Here is a 25,779-nt window from a genome sequence, read left to right on the forward strand (position 1 = left end):
GTGGTCCTTCCTCTAGTTTCATGAAGGGAAATTCCTGTCATAGCAGCACATGGCCAGTCTGTAATGAATTAAAATAAAATAGGGGCTTTCACACCGCTATGATGCTTCAATAGCTTGTCCTTGGGTCCCTCGGTGACCACCCTGACACCTGCTTATACAAAATAGACAGCTTCTCTTGCTTTTCCCTGTGGCCAACCCGGGGGCTCATGGTCCACGAAAGTCAAATACAAACACCCCAGTCCCCACTCTTGCTTGACCAAGTGCTACAGCCCCACCCATTTAACAGTATAAAGGCACCACAGACTCAAGGTCACTGAGCACACTGCTCTTCTCTTTACTGGAATCTCAGTGCTGATCAGTTTTCTTTCATACATTTTTGGTGTCACTGAACCATGCTATATGTGGCTATCCATACTATGATCCTTCTGACACACAGCTTCTAATAAACATTGAGGTCCTCAATCCCATTATCTGGATTCTCTACCTACCTTCTCATCTTGGGGCAATTCTTTTTTTTTTTTCTCTCTCTCTCTCTCCTTACCATCTTATGTGTTCGAGCTGCATGTTCAAAAAAGGTCTCGAAATCAATCCACACCAAAGTGTGAATGACAAATACCAGCAAAGTCACCCTGTGCCTACTTCTGTTTAGAAGTTTTGCTTTGTTTTCAGGGGGGAGATAAAGAGAGGAGCTTGGATGGCTCAAGGAAAAGCAGCTTGTATTAGTCCATCTGCAATTGAGATCAATACATAAAAACAGAATAATTTACAAAGATTGTTAAGGAAATACATTTTATGTTAATTTCTGTAGAATAAATAGTATTGAGAGAATGAGTGTCTGGGAGGCACAGCTTTGTGGATGAGGTACAGACTTGCATTATTTTTCTTGCACTTTTTCATGAATGAGTTAGCAGTGGTTCTCAGTGTGGTCCCCAGACCAGCAGGATTAGCATCACCTGACACCTTGTCAGAAATGCAGATTTCCAGGCACCTTCCCAGACCAGGTGAGGGACCCAGCAATCTATGTTTTAACAAGTTCTTCAGGTTATTTTGATGTACATGAAAGTTCTACAACCAGCGATGAAGTAGATAGTTTTACAACCACCATGAGATAAACATTTGGATACATCTGCATTTCCGATACTGGACATGTGCTTATTATCCTTGGAGAAGCTACTTAAATTCAAAGGATGCTGCTATCCTCCTCTATAAGATGGAAATAAATACACTGTAGGAGTGTTGTTGAGGTTAAATGTGACACTGAATAGCTAATAGAATATTTAATAGGTCTTCCCCTGTTATCACAGTAAATGATCAGTAAGTTCCTAAAGTTGCTAGATAGGTCCAAGGAGGAATTCCTAAAATGTAGTGGAAATGATCCAGCAACCATCAAGAGCCTATGCTTTGTAAAAAAGAAATGATAAAAGACTTAAAACTATAAGACTTGAAGTTATAAAGAATATGCCTAGGGGAATTTGCAGAAGTAGGCAATTCTAAAGTTTCTGTCCTCCTTTCTCTTTCGGAGAAAAGAGTAGCTATTCTCCTCCTTCTAAGCTGAGAAGAAGGGGACCCAAGAAAACTGCTTTACAAATTGAGAGTCCCGCAAAGAAGGTAAGATGCACAGGTGAATGCTGGCTAATCTGTACGTCCATGTGCATGTAGCCATTTGCATAGAGTAAAGTAAAAGAATTATTGTGAGGACTTGCTACCTTTCTCCAGAATTTGGAAGCCTAAGTTAGTCTAGACACTGATGTGTCACTTCCCAAATTGAGAGTTTTGAAGGCTGTAGTCTGGTATGAGTAGCCCAAAATACAAGGCAAAGAGGTTAGCAGGTGGACAAGCTATACTTCCTCTCTTTTGCCATGCAAGGATACATATATTTTCTATGAATCAATTCGATGCCATATATTAGAAGGTATGAAAGCCTAAGACATCTTGAAAGAACTCTGTCCAGCAGGGCTGCCTGTACCAGCCATAAGAGACCCTAGGGTTGGTGCAGGACAGCAGCCAGGGAGTGGATTACCTGTGTCAGAAGACAGCACAGTCCAGAGGGCCCTGCCCACTGGTCTTCTGAAGAATGCATAAATACGCTCCATCCAAGAGCCAGCCATTGGTGGTGGACATGGAGGATATGCTAGCCAGTTGGGGTCAGCTGAGTAAGGATGACAAAGGGCACCAGGCTTCATCATCCTTCCACTTTTCTTCTTTCTAATCCCCATTTTCTTTACCTTGACCCTGGCAGAGACAAGATGTGGAGGAGTGAGGGAGAAAAGGTTGAGCAAGGTGAAAGTAGGTGTCTTTCCTTAACCACGATTGGCCTGTGATGTGGGAGAAGGGGAAATGATTTGAATTTGAGTGTAAAGTCAAATTTTAGAATGGTACTGTTCTAGTAGATGAAAAAACAAATGAAAAGTGATGGAACCTATCCAAAAGGAATGGAGCAGAACAGAGCTGATAAAACATGTTAAGAGGCTGTGATGGGGTGGGGACTATGGATAAAGCTATTTCTAGTTTTTTATCTCATCAGATTGAGTGCATTCAATGAAGTTGTTTCACATGTAAATTATCTAACATACTTTCTTTACCCTTATGTATTCTTTCTATCCTTGGATAGAAATTAGTCAATAAATGCTATTTCCTCCTTACCTCCTTTTTTTTCATCTTGATAGGAAGTCTGCAAAGATACATAGTCAAATATGACTTTTCATTTTTTAAAATTCTAGAGTCAAAGCTACACATAAGAACATTTAATACAAACCTGTTCTGAAGAACTAGAACCAGTATACTTTTTAGAATGATTTTGATTCATAGAAAACTATGTTTTCCTCCTTATGGCCAAAAGAACCAAGGTTAAATTAAGCAGAGGTTGAAAATACTTGAAAATTAGTGGAAAACAGTGTTTTATCTTAGTATTTGATTTATTTACATTACATTGATAGTATGTAGTCTTTCAAAATTAATGATTAGGATGTACTGAAAATTTTCCTTTTTTTAAAAAAAAATATCCCCCCTCCCCTTGCAGCTTGCTTGTTGTCTGCTCTCTGTGTCCATTTGCTGTGCATTCTTCTGTGTTTTTACTTGTCTCCCTTTTTGTTGTGTCACCTTGCTGAGTCGGCTCTCTGCAGTGCTTGTGGGCTGGTGGCTCTCTGTGGCGTGCAGGTGAGCCTGCCTTCACAAGGAGGTCCTGGGACATGAACCCAGGGCCTGCCATATGGTTAATGGGAGCCCAACTGATTGAGCCACAGCTGCTCCCTGAATAATTTACTTTTAATGAAGAAATGTGATTAATTTTTAAATCTCTAAAGCATGGTGTGGTTTAATCTGATTCCTTTACCTTCCCTAAGAGAATCTTCATTGGCTGACAAACCCCAGCTCTTGCCATGTCTTCATTTGACTGGCAAACCCCAACTGTCACCATGTACTGGAAGGCAGTCAATCCACATTTCAGATACTTGGGAAAACAGAAAAGTCTGGCTTAGGGCTGAGGTGAATGAACCACAAGTTAACTTGATCCTCAAAGGGGGAAAGTTATTGCCCATTTATCAGTTACCTAGAGTTGTCTCCAAACTTGGGTTCAAATAACTCATTCCTGACTTTAAGGCTCACTCTGAAGCTATTCCTGCTTATATTTCCTCACTTTACCCAATCTGAAGATAAGGTGGCTTCTACAAACCACAGCAAAGAAATAATTTATTTAAAACTTATAAAAATTAGGGATAAAATAATTTGTAATGGGTGTATTGGAAAATTAGCATTATTCCTTTATTTATGCCCCATCCCAATCAGCTAAGTAATGCTTGGAATATTAGACAATGTACAGATCAATGGGTCTCTATGCAGTGCTTTTGAATAGTTATTTTTGTGACATAATTAGTTTATCTGGTAACTTAGTCAAACTCTCACTGTGGTCCTGAAGACAGATAGAAAGCCAGAAATTTGAGGTGCTGTATGGTATAGAAATAGATATGCTCTGTGGATGACAAATATTTACTCTCAACTAGGCACTTTTCTCAGCATTTTACATATAGATGGATAAAGCTTTCCATTTTTAACTGAGTTTTACCTTTACAGGGTAGTTTTGATTTTTAAAAAAATATGAAATATTCTAACTACCAAATTAGAAATGAAAGTATAGTGTATTGCTCTTTATTATCTTCTCTTCCCAACATTAGCACTGAAATGATTGTTCATTGTAACCTAGAGCTTTGTTTATTAATGAACAGTGAGTAATGGTATTTTGGACTATGCAAAGGCCAACATTTCATGACTCCATGATGTCAAATCAATCCATGGAGATCATTGCTATTTACAGTTCTTTAATGACCCTGTCATTTTTCTGAAAAAGTAAAAATAAAAGACTGCATTTGTGAACTCCTCACAAGGACAGTGAAATAAACAAAGCCTTCAGAATCAAAGCATAATGACCATCAGAAAACTGGTATGTTTCAGAGTCCCTAATTGGCTGCACCTGAAGTTCAATGTGCACTGGTGAATAGGTCACTGAATGCCCACCAACAGCAATTATAAAATTTCTATTCTTTACCAATGTAAAAGTAATAGAAACCTTTCTTGCTTTGGCTTTGATGAATGCCAGTGTGCCCTTCATAAATCCTCAGAGACTGTTAAATTTCCCCTTGTGACACCATGATGAGAGAAAATGCTTTGGGGCATTTCTAATTGTAAACTGGCAACTCCAAGATAGGGAAAAAATCTGAAAGACAGTGATTGCTCAGAGCCCGTTTTCCTTAGGGAAATGTCCCAACTGGCCAATCCTCCTTGAAGCTTGAAATGCATCCCGTTGTGGCTTAGTCCCTGTTCTGTGAACTAGATGGCTTGGGGGATTAGAGCTCATAGATTCAGCAAAAGCCCTGAATTCTCAGTAAGCAGTAGAAAACTTTAAATGTGCCATTCTAACTGAGAATCTCTGAGAATTCAGCATGTACTTTGTTGTTCTCACGTGCTCACCTGGGCTTTGACTTCTGTTTAAATGTTCTTCACTCTCTTTTCTGCCAATGTCTACTTGTTTTTTTAAAAAAAGCACAACACCTTTTTTATGATTATGAAAGAAATATATGTCCATTTTAGAAAATCTGAAACTATGAAAAGCCGCTAAGAAGATTAATAAATTTCCCTTAAGCTTAGTCCCCAGATGTAACTACTGTTACTTCTTTGGTGTATACCATTCCAGACACTTATCTTTGTGAATAAGTGTGCATGCTTGTATGTATAATGTTTACTATTTGTTATCTGCTTGTACAGTATATATATACATATATATAATTATTACTGTTATTTCTGTAGTTGTGTTCTATAAAGGCATCATGAATACTGAATTAGTGATTATTGAACTATTACTCCTAGGGAAATACAGTGCTAGGTTTCTCTGAGTCTCTAGTTACAACATTTTCATCAATTGATCAATACATAATCTTGTCTTATGCATTTCTCTGTAAAGACAGCTTATTTAACATGTTTTTGATAAAAAACATTGAGCTCATGGCCAATGGCACCATGGCTCAGACTTGAACAAAGCTTATCTAACAATGTGTTTTCTCTGTGAGGAATATTACAGCCTTTTTGTATTGAGGAACACTAGACAGCACTTCAGCCCTATACTAGGGGGCCACTTTAAGTAGTGAAAACACAAATTAAAGAAAAAACAAAAATGTGAAAATTGTGTCACTAAATATACTGCTCTTGTATATTTACAAGGATACTTCATAGTACAGGAGCTGAAAAAAGAAGGCAGAGCATCCCCTTGTTTGACTTCAGATAGGAATGTGCATATCAGATGACCTAAATATTTTGGCACTCTGTGAATGTCCTTGAATGACTGCAACAGGTAGGCAAATTTGCAAATATGGAGTCTGTGAATACTGAGGATTCACTGCATACACACACAAATCCTACTTTGTTTCATACTCTTTAAAACATGATTTTAATAATTTAATAGTGTCCATCATATAATGTATCTAACCAGTATCCCTTAGCATTAGAAATTTAAGTAGTTCTTAATTTTTGCAATTTTAATTTTTGCTATTTTAATAATACTGAGATGAGTTTTCTTTACTTTTATGTGTTTTAAAAATGATCACTGAATTTATTCCCTTGGAAAAATTCTTAAAATTGGGAATAGAGGTGAAGAGATATAATAATTTTTGAAGCTTTTGCTTTGTATGGTCTAAAAGCCACAAAAAAATGTTTGCTTATTCATTCCATCACCAGAAGATGAACTGGAAATACTTTGGCAATTTAATATGTGAAAAATTGCATTACTTTAAAAAAAATTTAATGATATTGATTTCTAGTGACAGTTACCATCTTTTCATGTATTCATTTATATTTTGTATTTTTCATATGATGTCTCATATTATGTCATTTGCCCAAGTTTTAATAAGATCAGCTTGACTTTTCTTCACAATTTTGTGCCTTTCAAATAGAAAGATATCTTTTTTCATATACTTTGAATTTTACTTATTTTTATTTTGAATTAATTTTTGTTTACAGAATTTTTAAAATACATCTCATATCTTTATAGAGTCAAAGCTGCCATTTGTTTCTTTTCTGCCTGAGATCATCAAACAAAAGCTATATTTTCTTTCATTCTTAATATTTGTTCCTAAATCTTTAACATAGGTGGACTTCAATTCAGGATTTGGTGTGAGGCAAAGAATCAAATTCTAATTTTTCCTAAACTCCAGGTGTCAGAACAGTTTCCTATTTGCAGTGATCATCTGCCAATATCACAAAACAAAGGACCAAAGGTGTCTCCTGATGGAAGAATGAAATGCAGTCTCTGTATTTTATAGCAAAGCCAAACATGCCATCCATTTACTCCCAGATTTCTGAAAGCTAATTTCATTTCTGAAAACTCAAAAATAAAATGATATTGCCACTATTATCATTATTATTTAACATGCTTTAATAGTTTAGCTAATGTAATAAGACATGGAAAATATATAAAGGAATAAATATTGGAAGAGCAAAGAACAAATTTCATATTTATATATTGATTAGGTTGAATATTCAAACAAAATAGCCTACAAAAATATTCCTAAACTCATTAAAGATAATTTAGTAAAGTTCAGTAGCATTCTTGTGCCCCATTAGTAACCAGCTGGCAAATATTTTTAAAGTGTGATATTTCATTGTTTTTATATTCATTAAATTAATCTAAAAAGCTTAATTGAGCATGACAGTACTACAAAGTAATGTATCCTACCATTTTCTTAGACTGATGTCTGTAAATTTTTATTTTAAATAATTAAGAAAATATTCTATATCCTTCATGATTTTATTTAATAGATAGATATTATGTATATATTATTCAAAGACCTGCGAATAGGGTGTTTAAAAATAGAGCCACATTTTCTTTCCTCACAAAGCTTAAAATCTACAAGGTACATTAAACAGAGATTAAATGTAATTATGTCTTATTACGTTTGTCATTATATATAATACATATGTAATATGATGTGATAAAGTGAAGAAAAGTACCATATGTAGTAGAAAATATTACCATAAAAAAATCCCTTTGTATCAGGTATCAGAGATTCATCCTAACTGAACATCAAATTGTCATAGTAAAAACAATTCTATTAGTACTTTCACTAAATGTAAAGGTTAACATGGAGCAAAATGAAGAATTTCAAAAAATTTCTGTTTTCTTCTCATCCAGATATTTTATTTTTTCTCCTCAATACAAAGACCTGTAAAGGGAAAGGACTGCATTTTATATTCATCTTCATATTTTCAACACCTATCACATAATAGCCACTCACAGACAAAAAAAAAAAAAAAAAAAGATAAAGGGCCATGCGCCATGCACAAGGATAGACACAAATTACATTAGCAAATAAAGACCAACACATAGAGACTGAGATAAACATGAGAGAGATCATGTAATCTTTGAATCATTGCTATTAAAACCTTAGAAAAATGTGCAGTATTTTTCAACCTTAGTTGAAGGAAATATACTTCTTTTGGTATTTTTTCTTGTATGTGAGATAAAATATCCAATGACATATTTATACCTTTGTATCTATTTTATATAGTTAATAAAACACTGTTTCACAAAGTATGTACTGAGTACACAGCACAATTAAAGCTGATTTTCTATCTTTGCTCTAATATGAAATGGATGACATGACTCTTGGTGCATTTGAAAGAAGGCAAAGAAAGATACAGATTGACTGAGCTATTCTAATTGACACCTTTTACTTTAATAAACCACTGCAGCAGTTTGATATTATTTATAATTTCCAGAAAGAGATATTGATTATGTTTGTAAACTGGTCTGTTCTTCTGGGCATGATACCCTTTGATAGATTTAAATTCAAAGGCTTTATGTTTACTTGATTATGGTGAGATTAGGGCTTTGATTTGACCATGTCATTGGCGGTGTGTAGGGTTGAGTCTCTGTCCCCTTGATGGACTATATAAATGGATGCTCATCAAGAACACACAAAAGTAGATACACAGAGAGGATACACAGAGGAAGGGAGTGCCACAGACATGGAATAGGATCTGAGAAGAGAGATGAGGCACTTGCCTGATAATTTACAGCTGACCTTGTGAAGAGAAAAGCTCAGCTGAGCCCAGAAAGAAATGAGTCCTCCACCCTATAGCTGAGATAGGAAGTAGCTGGGACCATGGAGCCTTAAGAGGAAAAAGGAAGGCTGAACCCTGGAAGATATTACTGGCCAACTTGCATTAACATGTGACAACAGACTATGGGAAAATTTAACATGGCCTGTATCCATCATTGCACGATCATACAGAACACTTCCATTGCCCCCACCAGTTTATGTAACCAAAAATTTATAAAAGTGTACAGTCTAAAATGTAAACCATAATGTAAACCATAATGTAATCCTGGTTAGTAGCTATGTTTCTGTACTTGTACATCAGTTGTAGCAAATATAACATCCACATGTAAAAATAGCATTGCTAGGGAAAGGGGAAAAGGGAGAGGATGTTGGGTATATAGGAGTCCTCTATATTCTATATGTAACTTTATTGTGACCTAAAACTTTTTTCAAGACATAATAAAAAAAAAGCTGTAAGACACTGAGGAAGAAATGGAAGAGATTGCCTTGCCACTGTACATACAGGACAACAGCTATTATAGTGATGAAAGGCAAAACAAAAATAAAATTTTATGATATTTTTCATTTTTTAATACCACAATTTATTTTTTACTTTATTTTAGTTTTTCTAAATTACTATGTATTTTATTTCTAATCTTTAACCCTATCATTACTATTTCATTTTCCTACTAATTGAATTTGGCAATATGTTTGGTTTCATTTTTAAAGAAGTTTTGGATCACAGAGGGGTTCAGCTATGGCTGGGGAGGAGCATTGGTGTGGGGTATCATTCATGGGGGATGCAAGGATGGGAAGGAGTTCACCAGGGCATGCATATAGGGTATATAAATATGCTTGGATGTTTGTTGGGTATTAACATAGTGGGTAGAGTTTCACGCGACAACTGAGGGAGTGCTGAGTTACCATTCTGGGAAGCTCTATGGCATTCCCCAATGGAACAGCAACAATCCCCCAAATGCAAGGGCAAAGACCAGTGAGGAAGGATGGTCCAATGATTGACCCTTGATGCTGATGACTATGTTTATGAATCTGTGTGCTTCAAATTTCAACTTGGCCTAGAGCTGCAGGGTGCCTAAAAGTTACCTCCTGAGGGCCTCCATGTTGCTCAAATGTGGCCACTCTCTAAGCCAAACTCAGCATATAAATACATTACTTACCTCCAGTGTGGACATGACTCCTGGGGATGAGCCTCCCTGGTGCCAAAGGATTATGACTAAGCACCAGCTGGTGATGCAACTAGAAAAAGACCTTGAATAAAAGGGGGAAATGGTAAAGACAAATCAGTTTACATGGATAAGAGACTTCAGAAATAGTTAGGAGGTCATCAGAGGGGTCGCACTTATGCATGTCTCAGCAGGATCTCAGAGATAGCCAAAGTAGATATAAGCCAGGTAGTGGTACTCCTGAGGGCTATGGAGACATCCAGATCCTACGGTTGGCATATGCTCTGGAGTTCAGTGCCTTGGAAGTGGGTCCTACTTTGCTCCTGAGTGTGATGGAGTTGGACTCAGATGTGACTTCTCTACACATGCGTCTTCTGTCACTTTTACTGAAACTATGGTTGATGCTGGGACTGGTGTATGCCCAGGAGACTTGAATCTTTGAACTGTCCATGTGCCAGCTGGGCCCTGAGCCTCAGCAGAGCTGCAACACCTACTCTCCAGTTTGTTGGACTTACCCAGATCAGCTAACAAAGAGGTGAGGATGGTCAACCACCACATCAAGGAACCGAGAGAGTCTACAACTGCAAATAGGAGAATCCCATCCATCAGCCATCTGAGATCTAAGTCTCCTCTCAATTTAGAGGTGGAGTGGATGTCACCATCCCAGGGTGCTCAGGATGGAGAAATAAAATATGGATTAGAGTGGATTTACTGGTATTCTACTATAGAATTATTGTAACTCTAGCAATGGAGGAAATTATATTATTGATGTGGAAACAGTGGCCACAGAAGTTGCTGAAGGCTGGGAGAGGGGAAAAGAGGTGTGATGTGGGGGCATTTTGGGGACTTGGAGTTGTCCTGAATGATTTTGCAGGGACAGATGTCATACCTAATATATCCTGCCATAACCCACTGAATGGACTGGGAGAGAGTGTAAACTACGATACAAACTATAATCCATGTGGTGTAGCAGTGCTCCAAAATATATTCATCAAGTGCAATGAATGTACCACTCTATTGAAAGAAGTTGTTGATGTGGGAGGAGTGGGGGGTGTGGGGAGTGGGGTGTTTGGGAACCTCTTACATTTTTAATGTAACATTTTGTGTGATCTATGTATCTTTAAAAAAAGAAAAATTTAAAAAATGAAAACAACAACAACAAAAGACTATGGGTGAGAAAATATCTCTTACGGTACTATGAGTTGGACTCATTAGGGCCTTGAAACTGTAAGCTTTCACCCCAAATAAATACCCTTTATAAAAACAAACAGATTTCTGGTACTTTGCATCAGCACCCCTTTGGCTGACTCAAACAACCACTTTTCCCTTTCTAAATGGTTTGAAGCAGTAGATTTACTAATAAGTCATTGAACTTTTCCTGTCTCTCCTGATACTTTTTTTATTGACAGGAAGCAATATTCAACTCTTTCCCTACTCAGTTTATGCCATGCTCCCTCTTTCCCTGGCAATTACTCTCAGCCCTGACCTTTTTCTTTTTTCCAATAACCCCAGATTTCCCATCATTTAGATGGTTTATATATAGCTACCTTGGTGTCCAACCAAGATGTAGGCCAACTTCTACAGTGATGCATTATTTTAGTGGCCTAAGTTAAGCATAATTTCCTGTTATAGAACAATATCCCAAATGAAATGGAAAATTTAGGGTACCTTTAAATTATTTCTTAGCCTAGGTGTTGGACTGTAAAATTCATCAAATTAAATGTGCTGATTTTCCCATATCTTAAAGATTATACTTGGCCCTATAGGTTAATTAACTGATATAAAGTGGTAATTATCATAATACATTATACATTCTAAAATAATAGGATGTATTAATATGAACCTTATGGTTTTGTTTTTCTCTGGTGTTTGAATTACTGTCAGCAAATAAAGAAATCCTGTACATCATGAGGAGCATCATTTATTATTAGGAAACTGTCAGTGGAAAAGTTTAATGAAATCCTAATGATTAGCAAATATGAATTGAAAATGAATTGCTTTATAGAAAAGAGTGATTGTCTCCTTTAAATACCTTAATATCTACTATAGCAAAAAGCAGTATCAAGAACAGGTGTTTTAGTAATGATGCTGAGTCCACATGAATGTTTTCCAGCTGTATTCAATTATAGTTAACTGCTGAGAATAATTGTCAATATTTGTCCTCAGTATGAATTATCAAATAATGGATATTTGTTTTTGTTTTTTAATTTTTCATTGCTTTTTTTGAAGATACATAGATCACAAAAAATGTTACATTAAAAAAATAAGAGGTTCCCATATACCCCACTCCCCACCTCCCCACTCCTCCCACATCAACAACTTTTTTCATCATTGTGGCACATTCATTGCATTTGGTGAATACATTTCAGAGCACTGCTGCACTGCATGGATTATAGTTTACATTGTAGTTTACACTCTCTCCCAGTCCATTCAGTGGGTTATGGCAGGATATATAATGTCCAGCATCTGTTCCTGCAATATCATTTAGGACAACTCCAAGTCCTGAAAATGCCCCCACATCTCATCTCTTCTTCCCTCTCCCTGCCCTCAGCAACACCATGACCACTTTGTCCAGATCAATGCTACAGTTTCTTCCATTACTATTTACAATAGCTCTATAGTAGAATACCAGTAAGTCCACTCTATTCCGTATTTTATTCCTCCATCCTGTGGACCCTAGGATGGTGATGTCCACTCCACCTCTATTTTGAGAAGGGGCTTAGATCCCACATGGTTGATGGATGTGATTCTGCTGCTTGGAGTTGTAGGCACTCTCGGTTCCCTGATGTGGAGGTTGACCATCTTCACCTCCTTGTTACTGACCTGGGTAAGTTCAATGAACTGGAGAGTAGGAGTTGCCACTCTGCTGAGGTTCAGGGCCCAGCTGGCACATGGCCAGTCAAGAGATTCAAATCTCCTGAGTATACACCAACCCCAGCACCAACCACAGGTTCAGTAAAAGTGACAGAAGAGGCATGTATATAAAGGTCACATCTGAGTCCAACTCCATCACACTTAGGAACACAACTTCCAAAGTAGGGACCACTGCCAAGGCACTGAACTCCAGAGCCATCTGCCATGACCATAGAACCTGTGTGTCTCCATAGCCTTCAGGAGCACCAGTACCTGGGGCTGCATCTACTTTGGCTGTCTCTGGGATCCTACTGATGTGTGCATAAACACGGATCCTCTGATGACCTCCCAACTCTTTTTTGAAGACTCTTAGTCATATAAACTCATTTGTCTTTACATTTCTCCCTTTTATTCAAGGTCTTTTTCTAGTTGAATCACAGGCTAGTGATTGATAGTAATCCCTCGGTGCCAGGGAGGCTCATCCCTGGGAGTCATGTTCCATGCTGTATATTTGAAATTTGAAATTTTTGTGGACCTGTAAAAGTTGTTTTTCTCTAGATATAATTGCTTTGTCAGTTTTAAATGAAGAAAAGCATATTATACTTTTAAGAGAGACATGTTTTTCTTACAGTTTATATAATGGCTATGGCATTTAAGTATCATAATAAAGTTAATTCACGTAACTAAAACAACTTTGATACATGATTTGAAATATCTTATAAATATTGAAAATAATGCAACTTCTTAAGTGGTCATGTTAGACCATTTGTATTTGTGATTTGCCTTGTATTAGTTCCATTTCCATGTATGGTCTCTCTCATATCATAAATCCCAAAAGAAAGTTTAGGGATATTAATTATTGGCCCATGTAAGCATTCACAATTCTAAATTTTATTCACAATTTGGATGAAAGGAGTGTTAACCAAAATTAAATTGAAAATCATCATTTTTACTTATTTATGATTTAATGTGAAAATTTTTTTGTTATCATTTATTAACATTGCATTGTTTTTGGAGAATGATACCAAATGCTTAAGGAATTGGGATTTAGAGTATTTAATAATAGGATGAAATATATAGGAAATTCAATTTATACAATATTTTCTGAATAATTGGGCATTAAAGAGGATTTACAAAAAATAAGACGTAATGACTGCCCTTTCCAAAGTTTCCAGACCAATCTGTGGATGATTTAAGTTAAGAGATAAATATTATACAATGAAGGCTGTAATTGCTGTTAGAAATTTAAAGGACAGTTCCTTGCAATGTGGCAGGTAATGGTGAACCCACACTTAGATGGGTATTCCAACTCATGGAGGAGAAGAGGGTTGGGATGGACAATGCAAGTGAGTTAGAAGTGTCAAACAAATTTCAGAAAAAGGAATGACTTGGGTAAATTGTGTAATGTGTCTACAATATAGGGAGCTAGACTGGACCAATGGATTTGCATGGTGGAGAATTAACAAAAATCTAAAATTGTTTAGGACTTGAGGCTGCAGTAAGATATGTGATTTTCTGAGTCTCTCTGAGCCTCAATTTTCTCATATTAAAACTGAGAAAGGAGATCAAGTAGCTAAATAAACTAATAATATATAAAATGAAACAAAACAATGATCAAAGTAGATCTTAGGTTAGATATATTTAACTTTCTGCCATAATAGATAAGAATATTTATTTTAAGTACACATGTAATATTTAGGAAAATTGACTTTACATTAGGACACAAAAAATCTTTAATGCATTCTAAGGTTTAGATTAATATAGAGAGCATTCTTTGATATAGATACAGTAAAACCAGAGTTTAAATTACAAAATAGGAAACAAAACTACCCTTTCACCTGGAAATTTGAAAATATTCTAGTAAGTTACACTTGGGTCAAATGAAAAATAGAAAATAAAATGAATTTTTAGAAAATGACAATAATAAAACACCATATAACCAAATCTATGGAAAATGCTAAAGTTGTCCAGAAAGAAAATTCACAGCCCTTACTTAATACTTACATCAGTCTTTAAAAAACGATTGACAATAAATTAACTAAGCTTTGGCAAAAATATTACAAAAAGAATAATAAAATAACTAAAAGCAGAAGAAAAGATTTATTGAAAAAATAAAACAAATTAATCAATGAGGAATGAAACTACAGTAAAAATAATAAATAAAACAGTGAGATCTTTGAAAAACAGAAAGAAAAACATATATACCACCAACAAACATAAACATTAAAGAGGAAAAAGGCACAAATTCACAAAAGAAGAAATGCCCAGAATAAATAATCATTAAAAAAAAAGGATTTTTTTTTTTTTAAATCATGAAGCTACTCTGCCTAACTTTATACAGATAAATTTGAAACTCAGGCTAAAAGGAATAATTTTCTAGGGAAATTCAACAAACCAGACCTGCAAGGAGATAAAAAGCCCGAACAGACATTTTTTATAGAAAAGAAAATGAAGCTTATCAAAAGTTTCTCTTCTAACAAAAAGTGGGCCAAGAGAGTTTCACAGAAGAATTTTATCAAATCTTTAATAGCAGATAACTTCAATGCAATAGTTCCAAATCTTAAAAAAAGGAGAACTTTCTAATTCTAAGAAGTGGGCATAACTTACACTCCAAAATCTGATAAAGATTATACAATAAAGAAAATTATACCTCAATTTTATTTAGGAATCTCACTGCAAAAACTCCCCAAATAGGAAGCAGACTCCCATAGCACAATCAATTATGTATAGGACTAAAAAGATTTTATTCCAGGTTTGCAGCAATCATTTACTGTTAGGAAATTCATTAACAAAATTAAACTACATTAATAGGTCCAAGGAGAAAAAAAATTTTATGGCTAAATTACCATTTTAAAAAAATTATGAATTAGTGGATATATTTGAAAATGATGTTTCAGTCCCCAAATCAGCATCTTAACAGAAGGGGAAACACCAATCAAGAACAAAACAAGAGTGAAACTGTCCTTACCACTATTCATCATTGTATCGGTGGTATTTGTCAATGAAATAAGAAGTACAGCAGTATAGAAGTATAGAAACATAGGCAGCAGAAAGGAAGAGGTGGAATTATCTCTATTTATAGATTATATGATTTTCTAAATTCCCAATTGTATTACTCAGCCAAAGAAGTGCTGATGCAAAATACCAGAAATTGGTTGGTTTTTATAAAGGGTATTCATTTGGGGTAGAAGTTTATAGTTACCAGGCCATAAGGTGCAAGTTACCTCCCTCACCAAAGTCTATTGCCACGTGTTGGAGCAAGATGGCTACCAGTATCTGCCAAGGGGTCAGGCTTCCTAGGCTCCTCTCTTCCAGGGGCTTGCCTCTCTCCGGGCTCAGCTACTCTGCTATTGCTACAAGGCCAGCCGTAGTTCATCAGGTGAACAGCTTGCCTTTCTTCCTGGGGCCTCTGCCATCGTTAATAGAGCCTTCCCTCTGCTCCTCTGCATGCTTACTTCCTGGCTCTAGCTTTAAAACTCCAACTCCTTTGTCTGCCCTGTGGTTTTTTGTGAGTCCCTGATCATCAAGGGTGTGGGGCCTCAACGTCCTATTTACCTGGTCCAATCAAAGCCTTAATCATTATTTAATCAAGTAAAAGTGAAACCTCTGAATCCAATATATTCTAATATTCCCAGAGGGACAGACCAGTTTACAAACATAATCCAACACCTATTTTTGGAATTCATAAAGAATCCACTGAAAAATTATTACAAGCAAGAAAATAATTCATTAACGAAGCAGTGCACTAATTGTCTATACAGAGATTAATAGCCTTCAAATATAAAAAATAGTAATTCATTAGAAGGTAAACTTAAAGAGGAAACTTCATTTAAAAGAGTGAACAAAAGATTAATAGGAAATGTACAATAACCAATGATAAGTTTGAAAACTTCTTTGATGGAACCCAAATAGATTTGAACAAATGGAAATACATACCATATTCTTGGACAGGAAGACACCAAATCACAAGAAATTCAGTTCTCTATATATTGATTTTATAAATGTAAAATGAAGCCAATAAAAATACTGCTTTTTTTTTTTTTTGGTAGTAGATAATCCAATTGTAAATTTCAAATGAAAAATAAAGAACCAAGAAAAATTTTAAAATGGAGAACAATTGAGAGGAGCAATGTTTATTAAATATTAACATGCATTTAAAACCTCAAGATTAAAACAGAATGGCATTGACATGTGGTTGGATAGACAGAACAATGGAACAGTTGAGAAAGACTGAAAACAAACCTGTAACATATAGGAAATTAGAATGTGGTGAGTAGCATCAAAAGTTAGATATTCAAAATATGAAAGGCTAAAAATACCAGAAGAAAACATGGGTGAACTGCCTATAACTTTGGAATGGGGAAGACCTTTTAAATTGTGGTCTGAAATCCAGACGCTATAAAAGAAAAGATGAGACATATCCAGCTATGTATATTTATAATGTTTTAGTTTTAGAATTATGTAAATACATTGCCTATTCAAAAATATAATTATGCTAAAATTTTTCTTCTGGCTGTAGCTTTCTAGGTTTTCTTCTCAGTTTATTCTGTTCATGTTCCTTTGTAAGGCTTAATTAAATGAAATTAATTATGGTATCCAACATACTGAAATTAAATGAGCTCTTTTGTAACTATTTCTGCTCTCTCAGGAGTGTTTTATAATAAAATTGAAGAAAAACATCAAGCCCTTTCGGGAAACTGCAATGCTGCTCTCCATGTAACACCCAGGAAGGGGGTATGGCCACCCCTCTCTGGAATCGGGAAACTGGATGGGGCTTCCAGCTCCGTGTTGTGTGCTGAGTGGCACCCGACTACTCCTGCTTGTTTCCTTGTCTTTAAAATGAGGTGGTTGAATCATCTGATCACCAATGTTGCTTCCAGCTTGAGAATCCCTGGTCAACGATCCACTTGGTGAAAGCAATAATTAGACCCCTTGGCATAAGCACTTTTAGGCATGTTCTCAAATTAGTTTTGGAAAAATCTGTCCCACTTTCTAGTGCTGCAATGAATTTTAACTCTCTTGTTTAGAGATTAAGCAGAATTAGCAAAAGACAAAACACAACTCTAACCTCTGCACCTCCGTTAATTTGAGGCATCTATCTCTTCACCTGTTATGTATTTATTTTTAACTTGGCTCTGTGCATGGAGAGTTGTAAACTCAAGGTTTTTATTGTAAAAGAGGAAAACTAATGGATACAAAACAGGAAGGGTTACAATAATTTCAGAGTCCCATTTGCTAGTGATAACAAAAAGAATATAGAAAGAAATTCTTACATTTTAGAAATTACCTAAGTGACTGGCAAGTTTAGTTTCTTGAATTTCTTAGAGTAAATCTGAAATTACCGTCTACCTACTTCTTTGTTTTCAAATAAATTTAATTGATTTTTTATATTTGAATCTTACTGAGAAACTTTTAAGGATTAAATTTTTTTGTCATTCTTAAACTATTTAAGTCCTTAACCATTTATTAAAGGACAGTTGACTTTAGTTAGGAATTATAATTCTATAATTCTATTGCCTGTGTTATTATTATGTCATATTTACTCGGAGGTGAGCACTATGTCCTATTTAAGCACATGATATTTAAATTATTGTATTTCATTCTGAAAAGCATTTGCATGAGAATTAATTGCTAAAAATTAATGATTTCCAAAAGAACACAATGCCATTGAAGGCCAAATCTGGACACTGAATTTACAATATGTCCATATGTCCATCCAGAGCTGTGGATAGCAGTCTCCTTGGAGGTACATCATCTCTAGAAGCAAAACTCTCCATGAAGAGGAAAAAAAAGTTAATCCAGGCACCTGTTAAAAGGATTTGGGTCATATTTATTGAAACTTCTGGTATTTTTTTTTCATAATATACGTAGGAGAGCTAAGTACACCATATACACTTAGAGATTGTTGTTAAATATTAAAAGAATGTTTAATTAAAATGTTTTAAATAGAACATTAAATGTTCTATGTGGGAAAATAGCTTGAATTTGAACATGGGAACCTGGCTTGAAGTTGAAACGTTTCCATAATGCAGATAAGAAGTGTGGGCTTAGGAACACTGGCCTTGACTAAATGGAATGCTGTCTGGTCTCAGCACAAAAATTATTTGCATGAGGAGGCATTTGAACTTTCTATGGCCTGCTCCCTAGCATTGCAGGTGCTGCAGCTTTAATAACAAGCAGCTGTGAAAGTAAACATAGATAACTACTGCTTTGTAATTTCTAATAAATACGATGTGGAAACTAGGGTCGAGGCTCTCAGTTCCAGAAGCTGTTGACTCCCCTGGTCTCATCTTTAATTTCTGTCTCGTGTCTTTCTTTCTGTCCTTTTATTTCTTCAGTTCTGTGTTGCCTTCCCTTTGTGCAAACCTATTGCTGAGCTGGTTTCAGCAACTGGCACCCAAACAGGGACTCAAGGGGAAGAAGAATTGCTTCGAGAGAAACTAAAGGTGTCATGTGTCATGGTGCAGAGCCCCAAGTGTTTTAGAAGGCCTTCCACGTCCTCAGTGAGTAAATACTCTCGGGTATTTTAGCAGGGTTACGATGGGAAATGGTGACAGTTCAACAAAATATTGCCCATATGTTTGTCTCCTCAAACAGCTTCTTAAAGCAGGAGGAGCCAAGGCCAGCGAGCCTCATATTTTAGAACTCTTAACAGATTATAGAAACCACTCTGCCTATTATTAAATCTATTTTGGAACCCTTGCAAACAGAAGATGAGGAAGAGAAAAATGAAAATAGAGAAAGTGAGGAAGTACCTCCCACTTCTATATCTACTAAATCTGAAGTTGTTTTGCCTTCAGCTCCTTCATTAACTGACTTTAGAAAGTCACTTTCCCCTCCGCCGACACTTCCTTCCCCTCCTATACCTGGAGACACGAAGTTGTCAGCTTTACCACAAGGTATTTTACAGGCTAGAAGGCAGGTGACTTGGAAGCGCTTCAAATGCCCTTTCTGGTTACCAGATGAGAAAGAGTAGCTCCCAGAGTGGATCCTCAAAATTCTACTGGAGTTTATGAGTTTACCCATGAACCCTTCCCATTTAAAATTTGGAAAGAGTTAAAAGCATTAGTGCAACAGTATGGTCCAAATTCTCCTTTTGCTCATTGTGTGGTGCAAGATCTTAGTGAAGCCTCTAGGTTGATCCTAGCTGACTGGTCCACATTAGCACACATCACCCTAGGGTCTGGAGAGTTTTTACAATTCAAAACCTGGTGGACAGATCATGCAGAGACTCAGGCTGCTCATAATAGAGCCCATAATATCCCCATTTCCTTGGATCAGTTAGTGGGGGTGGGGAATTGGGCGGGAGTAGATCAGCAATTAACAATGGATGATCAAGCCATCGCATAGGTCTGCTGCTGTTGCTTAAGAGCCTGAGAAAAAATTGAGGTTAAAGACCAGCCTCTGGTGTAATTTCAAAAATTACTACAGGGACCTAAAGAACCCTACTCTGGCTTTATTGCCTGATTACAAGATGCTATCAAAAAACAGGTTAGTAACTTAGAGGCTGTGGATACTATTTTGCAGCTAATGGCTTATGAAAATGCTAATCAGGATTGTCAGAAAGCTATAGGGATTATGAAGGGTAAAGCGGATTTGACTGGATATATTAAAATGTGCCAGAATGTAGGACAGAGGGCCACCATGCTACAATGGTAGCTCAGGCTATGGCAGGGATGATAATCAATAAGAGGTTCTCTGGAAAAGGTTTTAATTCCGGAAAAGTTGCTCACATGAGAAAAGATTGTCGGAAAAGGTCTGAGGGGAAAACAATGCTGCTTGGACAGAATATTTCTGCTCAGAAACGACCAGAGCTGTGTCCCCGCAGTGGTAAAGGAAAGTATTGGTCTGGCCTATGTCAGTCTAATTATCAGAAGAATGACACCCCCTTGTTGGGAAACTTCCAAACACCATGCTCCCAAAGGGGGATCTCCCAGTTCAGCAGAGCAATCCCGGCACTCCCCGATTCTCCGCCGTGCCCTGGATTTATTCCCTGCCACAGCAGGCAGTGCAGCCATGGATATCCTTACAGCAGAACCTGTTACTTTGCTTCTAGGAGACACCCTATGTCCATGTGAAAACAGGAATAAAGGGACCTTTACCAGTTGCGTGGTCGGACTTCTCAAGAGAAGCCGTCTATGTCACAGGGAGTTAGAGCGCATACAGGAGTAATTGATAGTAACTATCAAGGAGAGATTCTGTTTTGTTTTCATACGAATTCTGATTGGGCCTATTTAGCCAAATTAATAAAATTAGTACAAAATTTTTATCAAGGTGTTAAAAGGAATTTTTGGTTTTGGATCAATAGCTCACTTCTGAACTTCAAGTCTCAGTGTAGTCTTAAAGAGTAGTAACCCAAAAAAATGTGTGTTAACCATCCAAACTGTTAAATAAGAGCTTAACCGCATTTATGCTGCTCAAGTTATTCTAACTGCTTGCTGATTGCTAATAAAAGTGTTTCCAAGAACAAGCTTGCATGTTACAGGCAACACGGATTCCAAAAGAAATCTTAAAAGCAGTATAATCTAAGATGTGAAATGATGGAGAGCTTAAAAAACAGCTATACCAGAAAAGTAAGAATTATGAGTCAAATTGTAAACTTTATGTTTCTGTTGATGTGTTGTAATTGTTTTTGTGTTTGTCTCTTTGTTCAATGTCAGTGTATATTTTGATAACTCTGGATGGTAATATAAATTAGTAAATAAAAATGTCTAAAAGAGCTCTCTATTCAAATAGCCAAAAACTTAAGTATTACATATTAACTTAATACATGAGTTTAAATATTGATAAGATTTCTACAATAATAAAAATTTTAAGTCTTGATTAATAAAATGACTGTCTATATGGTTAGAAATAATTGTAAAAAGTTTGTGGAAGCATTGTTCGAATTAAAGTATTTAAATGGCTAATTCCAAGAAGTCATTATTAAACAAAAACTGAATTGATAATAATAACAAAAAGTAATTTTATAACAGGAAAATTTGTTGGCAGTCAACCTCCCCTGCCAACTTGTTTCTAAGATTATTTCTAATATTGCATACTACTAGGTACTTAAAGTTATTTTTGCATATAACCAAGCTAAATCATTATTTTTAAAAGATTGTTTAGTAGTAACGATAATTGTCTATTGTAAGAAGTTTGCTTGGAGACAGTTTCCAAAATCATTTTGGTAACTTATGTATGTAGGGTGCATAGAATATGTTTTTATTATTATGAAACAGAAAATAATTTTGTCCTAAGATAAAAATGATTGGTTATTAAGAAAGAGTAAAATGTGGGCCAAAACCTGAATGAATACAGAAAGTGCAGGTTGTGGAAAAGGAAATTTTATGGTTAAAGTTAAGTAAGATTTAATGGGTCTATGTATAAAAATTTAAAAGCTTTATTATCAAAGATTATACTAATGCAAGTTAGAATTTTGTTCTTTCTCTGTTAGTGTAACAAAGTTTCTCAAGTCATTAGTCTGCTTTAGTAAACGCTTATAAAGAATTTTTCTCCTGAATAATCAGTATACAAAAAAAAGTGTTTTATCAAAATAGCTTCTTGTACTTTTTAACCTTATCATTTCCTTGATTTTATAAGAAGAAACAAGTCTCATCCCTTTTTAAGAAACATAATGTTCAAACCTGCCTTCTCAAAGTCAAATCCTGAAAAGTATCTTTTTCTTTCAAACTATTGCAAAAGATTTGTTCTTCTGCCTTGAAAACATTAATGTAATAAAATAATTAAGTTCCTTTAATATGTTATAAGCTGAATGGAAATTGTTTAAAAGTGTTATAAAATTAAAAGGATTACTTAACCGTCTGTTAATTAAAGTTGTATGAGTAAAAAGTTCATATGAATACTTGAAGAGTGTATAAAATTCCCGGAAACTTCCAAGGTTTCAGCATAATATTAGATAAAAGTATCTATCTATCACTTTGTTTTAAAACTTGCTAAGACTTTCTTTAATATTTCCTTAGGCAAGTCAAGCCACCTGCATTCTCCTACCTGTAGAAAAGTCAACAGTAGACTTTCCCAGTGCCTTCCCCAAGGCTGTGTGCATAGCCCAACAATCTGCCCTGGCCTGGTGGCAAAGAATTTGGCTGTGTAGAAGAACTCTGTGGCTGAAACCCTACCGATGACAATATGTTAACCAGTAATCCTTTTTTCAGAATTAAAAAAAACATCAGAGACAATAGTATCTTATCTTAAGAGCCTGAAATAGGCAAACAATTGGGACGGGCTGCAAGGTCCTTACTGCTCTATCAAATTCTTAAATGTTATTTGATTGAGTAAGACAAAACTATACACTGCTGTAATCAATAAAGTACAATGTTTTCTCATGTTAATGTAGTTTGTAATATTATTGGAATAGTAAAAACCTTTCATCCCTCACTTAGCTCAAATATTAAATCCATTGTATGTGGTAATTGGGAAAGGTTCTTCATGGGAGTAGGAGGACCTCCAGCAAGCTGCTTTAAAAAATAAAAAATAGAAAAAGAGGGAGAAGGTGGACATTGACTTAGCCTGTGAATTGGATGTGGCCAGCACCAATATTGGCTTTGGGTGGGGTTTGTGGCAGAGGAAACATTCTAAACAAGTACCCCTTGGGTTTTAGTCACAACTCTGAGAAGGGGCCAAAAGTACAATATAAAAAAAAAGCAATTGTGTGCAGCATAAGAAGCCCTGTTGAAAGTGAAAGGCTTAACCTAACAGTGTCTGGTGATTCTGAAGACTGCCATCCCTATCTAGGGGTGGATTACAAATACTAAAAACAAGACAAAATAATGGACTGTTATGACTCACCCTCTGGGAGAGAGATCTGTGGAGGAACATCTGGGACACCTACCAGCAGTGGAAGGTAACTGTCATGTCCCTTCCCACTCCTCTAACATCCCTTTCCGGACTGTTAAGGCAGATGCCTTCATGAAGATCGAGAGCCATACCATTGAGACTTGGGAAGAAGCAGAATGGCTCCACTGGAAAGGTGAACGTCTTGAGTACCAGACCTTGTGGTGCCTGGCCCAGCAGTTACGGCTGCCTGTTACTTGCCAACAGCTCATTGACTTCACCCATGAGCGTCCATTGTGCTCACGTCAATGACTATGACATTGGACCTCTCTGCTCTTGGGAGGGATGAGATTTGCTTTCACTGCTGCAGACACTGTAGCGGGACTCTTATAACAAGACAGTTTCTATTTTCTGACTAGAAAATGAATCCTCACAGCAATGGACTAAGTTTAAATTCAGCACTGAGTTGTGGCCCCAGGTCCCGTAAAGATTCTAACAGCAAAACCAACGAAGGCATTGAAATTATGAAATAAACTTCCAGGTGCCCCAGAGCCCAAAATGGGGGAGGAACAATAATTTGTCACTGCCTATGCCTCAACTACACAAACTGGGGAAAATGAGGTCATTTTTGATCGAGTACTGGCCTATATAGCCTTGCTGGTTGGGAATCTTAAGCCCACGAAAGATGAAAGTCTATTCATTAACGTCTGCTAGTTGGAAGTCTTGTTGTTTATTGTTGCATAATCTACTGCAGTTATAGATTATGTATGAAATACAGTTTTGAGTTTAGGAGAAGAATTACAAACTGTAAGTATGTGCTTATGCCTACAAAGTGATTGGAATATATCTAGTTTTTGTGTGACCCCTTATGTATACAATAGCAGTGATATTCCTTAGGAATCAGTGAAACGTCATTTGCGTGGTCGTAAAAACAATTTAAGCTTGGATATTTCTCAATTACAAGCCCAAATAACAAGCATTCAACATGCTCATTTGCAATTGCTTCCTGCCTCACAAACTATGACAGGAATTGTGGATGGATTAAGATACCTGAACCCTATGATATGGATTAAGAATTGGAGAGAGGGTCTTCTAAAAGGTATATTAATTATCTGTTCCTGTCTGTTTTGTATGTATTTAGTCCTCGGTGGCATGCTGCAAACCCTCCGGGGATTAATACAGCAAGAAACCACTAAATCTGCCTTCACTGCTTTGCAAAAACAAAAGGGGGGAAATGTGGGAAAATAGCTTCAATTTGAACTTGGGAACCTGGCTTGAAGTTGAAATGTTTCCATAACGCCGATAAAAAGTGCAGGCTTAGAACACTGGCCTTGACTAGATGGAATGCTGTCTGGTCAGCATGAAAATTACTTGTGTGCAGAGGCCTTTGAACTTTGTATGGCCTGTTCCCTGGCATTGCAGGTGCTGCAGCTTTAATAACAAGTAGCCGTGAAAGTAAACATGGATAACTACTGCTCTGTAATTTCTAATGAATACGATGTGGAAACTAGGGTCGAGGCTCTCAGTTCTGGAAGCTGTTGAGTCCCTTGGTCCCATCTTTAATTTCTGTCTCATGTCTTTCTTTCTGTCCTTTTATTTCTTCAGTTCTGCATCGCCTTCCCTTCATGCAAACCTATTGCTGAGCTGGTCTCAGCAGTTCTAATTCTCTCAAAGAGGAAGGATGGCCAAGCAGTGTATCAGTGCTTGGGAACAGTTTGTATATCTGGAGCCTGGTCAACCAACTTCTTTAGCTTGTCTAGTAAAATCAACCAATACATTGATTATTTGATACATAAATAAATATTTAATAAGCACCTAACCTATGTTCTGCCTCATGCAATGCACTGTGCTGGATTAAAAAAAAAATTAAATAATGCCCTGTCCTTAATATTATTCTGTCTATGTAGGGGTTGGACATGAAATAATTAGTAAATGATCAAATGTGAGTTGTGTGGCATTTAACCTGTCTGCTGCCCCAAATAAGTATCTGGTAAGGCATCAAAAAAGGAATGTAAGATAAAGTAGATATCAAGAAACTGAAATGCTGGAAGGAGAGCTCAAGTTTACAGAGTGATGCTTTTTATCTAAGTTACCAAGGTACCTTGCCATCATGTACTTTGAATGGATGAATAGACAAGGGAAAAAGTAAAATAGATTGGGAAAACACTATGAACAAATATTTGGAGGCTGGCTTAACCCGACCTATATTGAGAGGCAAGGAGAAGAGTGACTCCACTAATTCAAGGAGGTTAGGCTTGGAGAGAAATGGCTGGCTGAGGCGAGGAATGGTTTTTCATCTCATGTAGAAATTAGCTGTGTAAAGCTAGTGCAGGTGCTTGGGCAGAAGTGACATCCTCCAATTAGCCATGCATATGGGGGTAGGC

General features: G+C 36.4%; 1 long non-coding RNA gene across 1 annotated transcript; it reads left to right on the top strand.

The window, feature by feature from the left end:
- Positions 1 to 18,978: 18,978 nt before the first annotated feature.
- Positions 18,979 to 22,947, top strand: LOC131273533 (uncharacterized). Its single transcript, XR_009180785.1, has 2 exons — positions 18,979 to 19,125; positions 22,585 to 22,947. It is a non-coding gene; the product is annotated as an uncharacterized lncRNA (long non-coding RNA).
- Positions 22,948 to 25,779: the final 2,832 nt, after the last annotated feature.

The sequence above is a fragment of the Dasypus novemcinctus genome, chromosome 15 (assembly GCF_030445035.2).
Source record: "Dasypus novemcinctus isolate mDasNov1 chromosome 15, mDasNov1.1.hap2, whole genome shotgun sequence".
Lineage (NCBI taxonomy): Eukaryota > Metazoa > Chordata > Mammalia > Cingulata > Dasypodidae > Dasypus > Dasypus novemcinctus.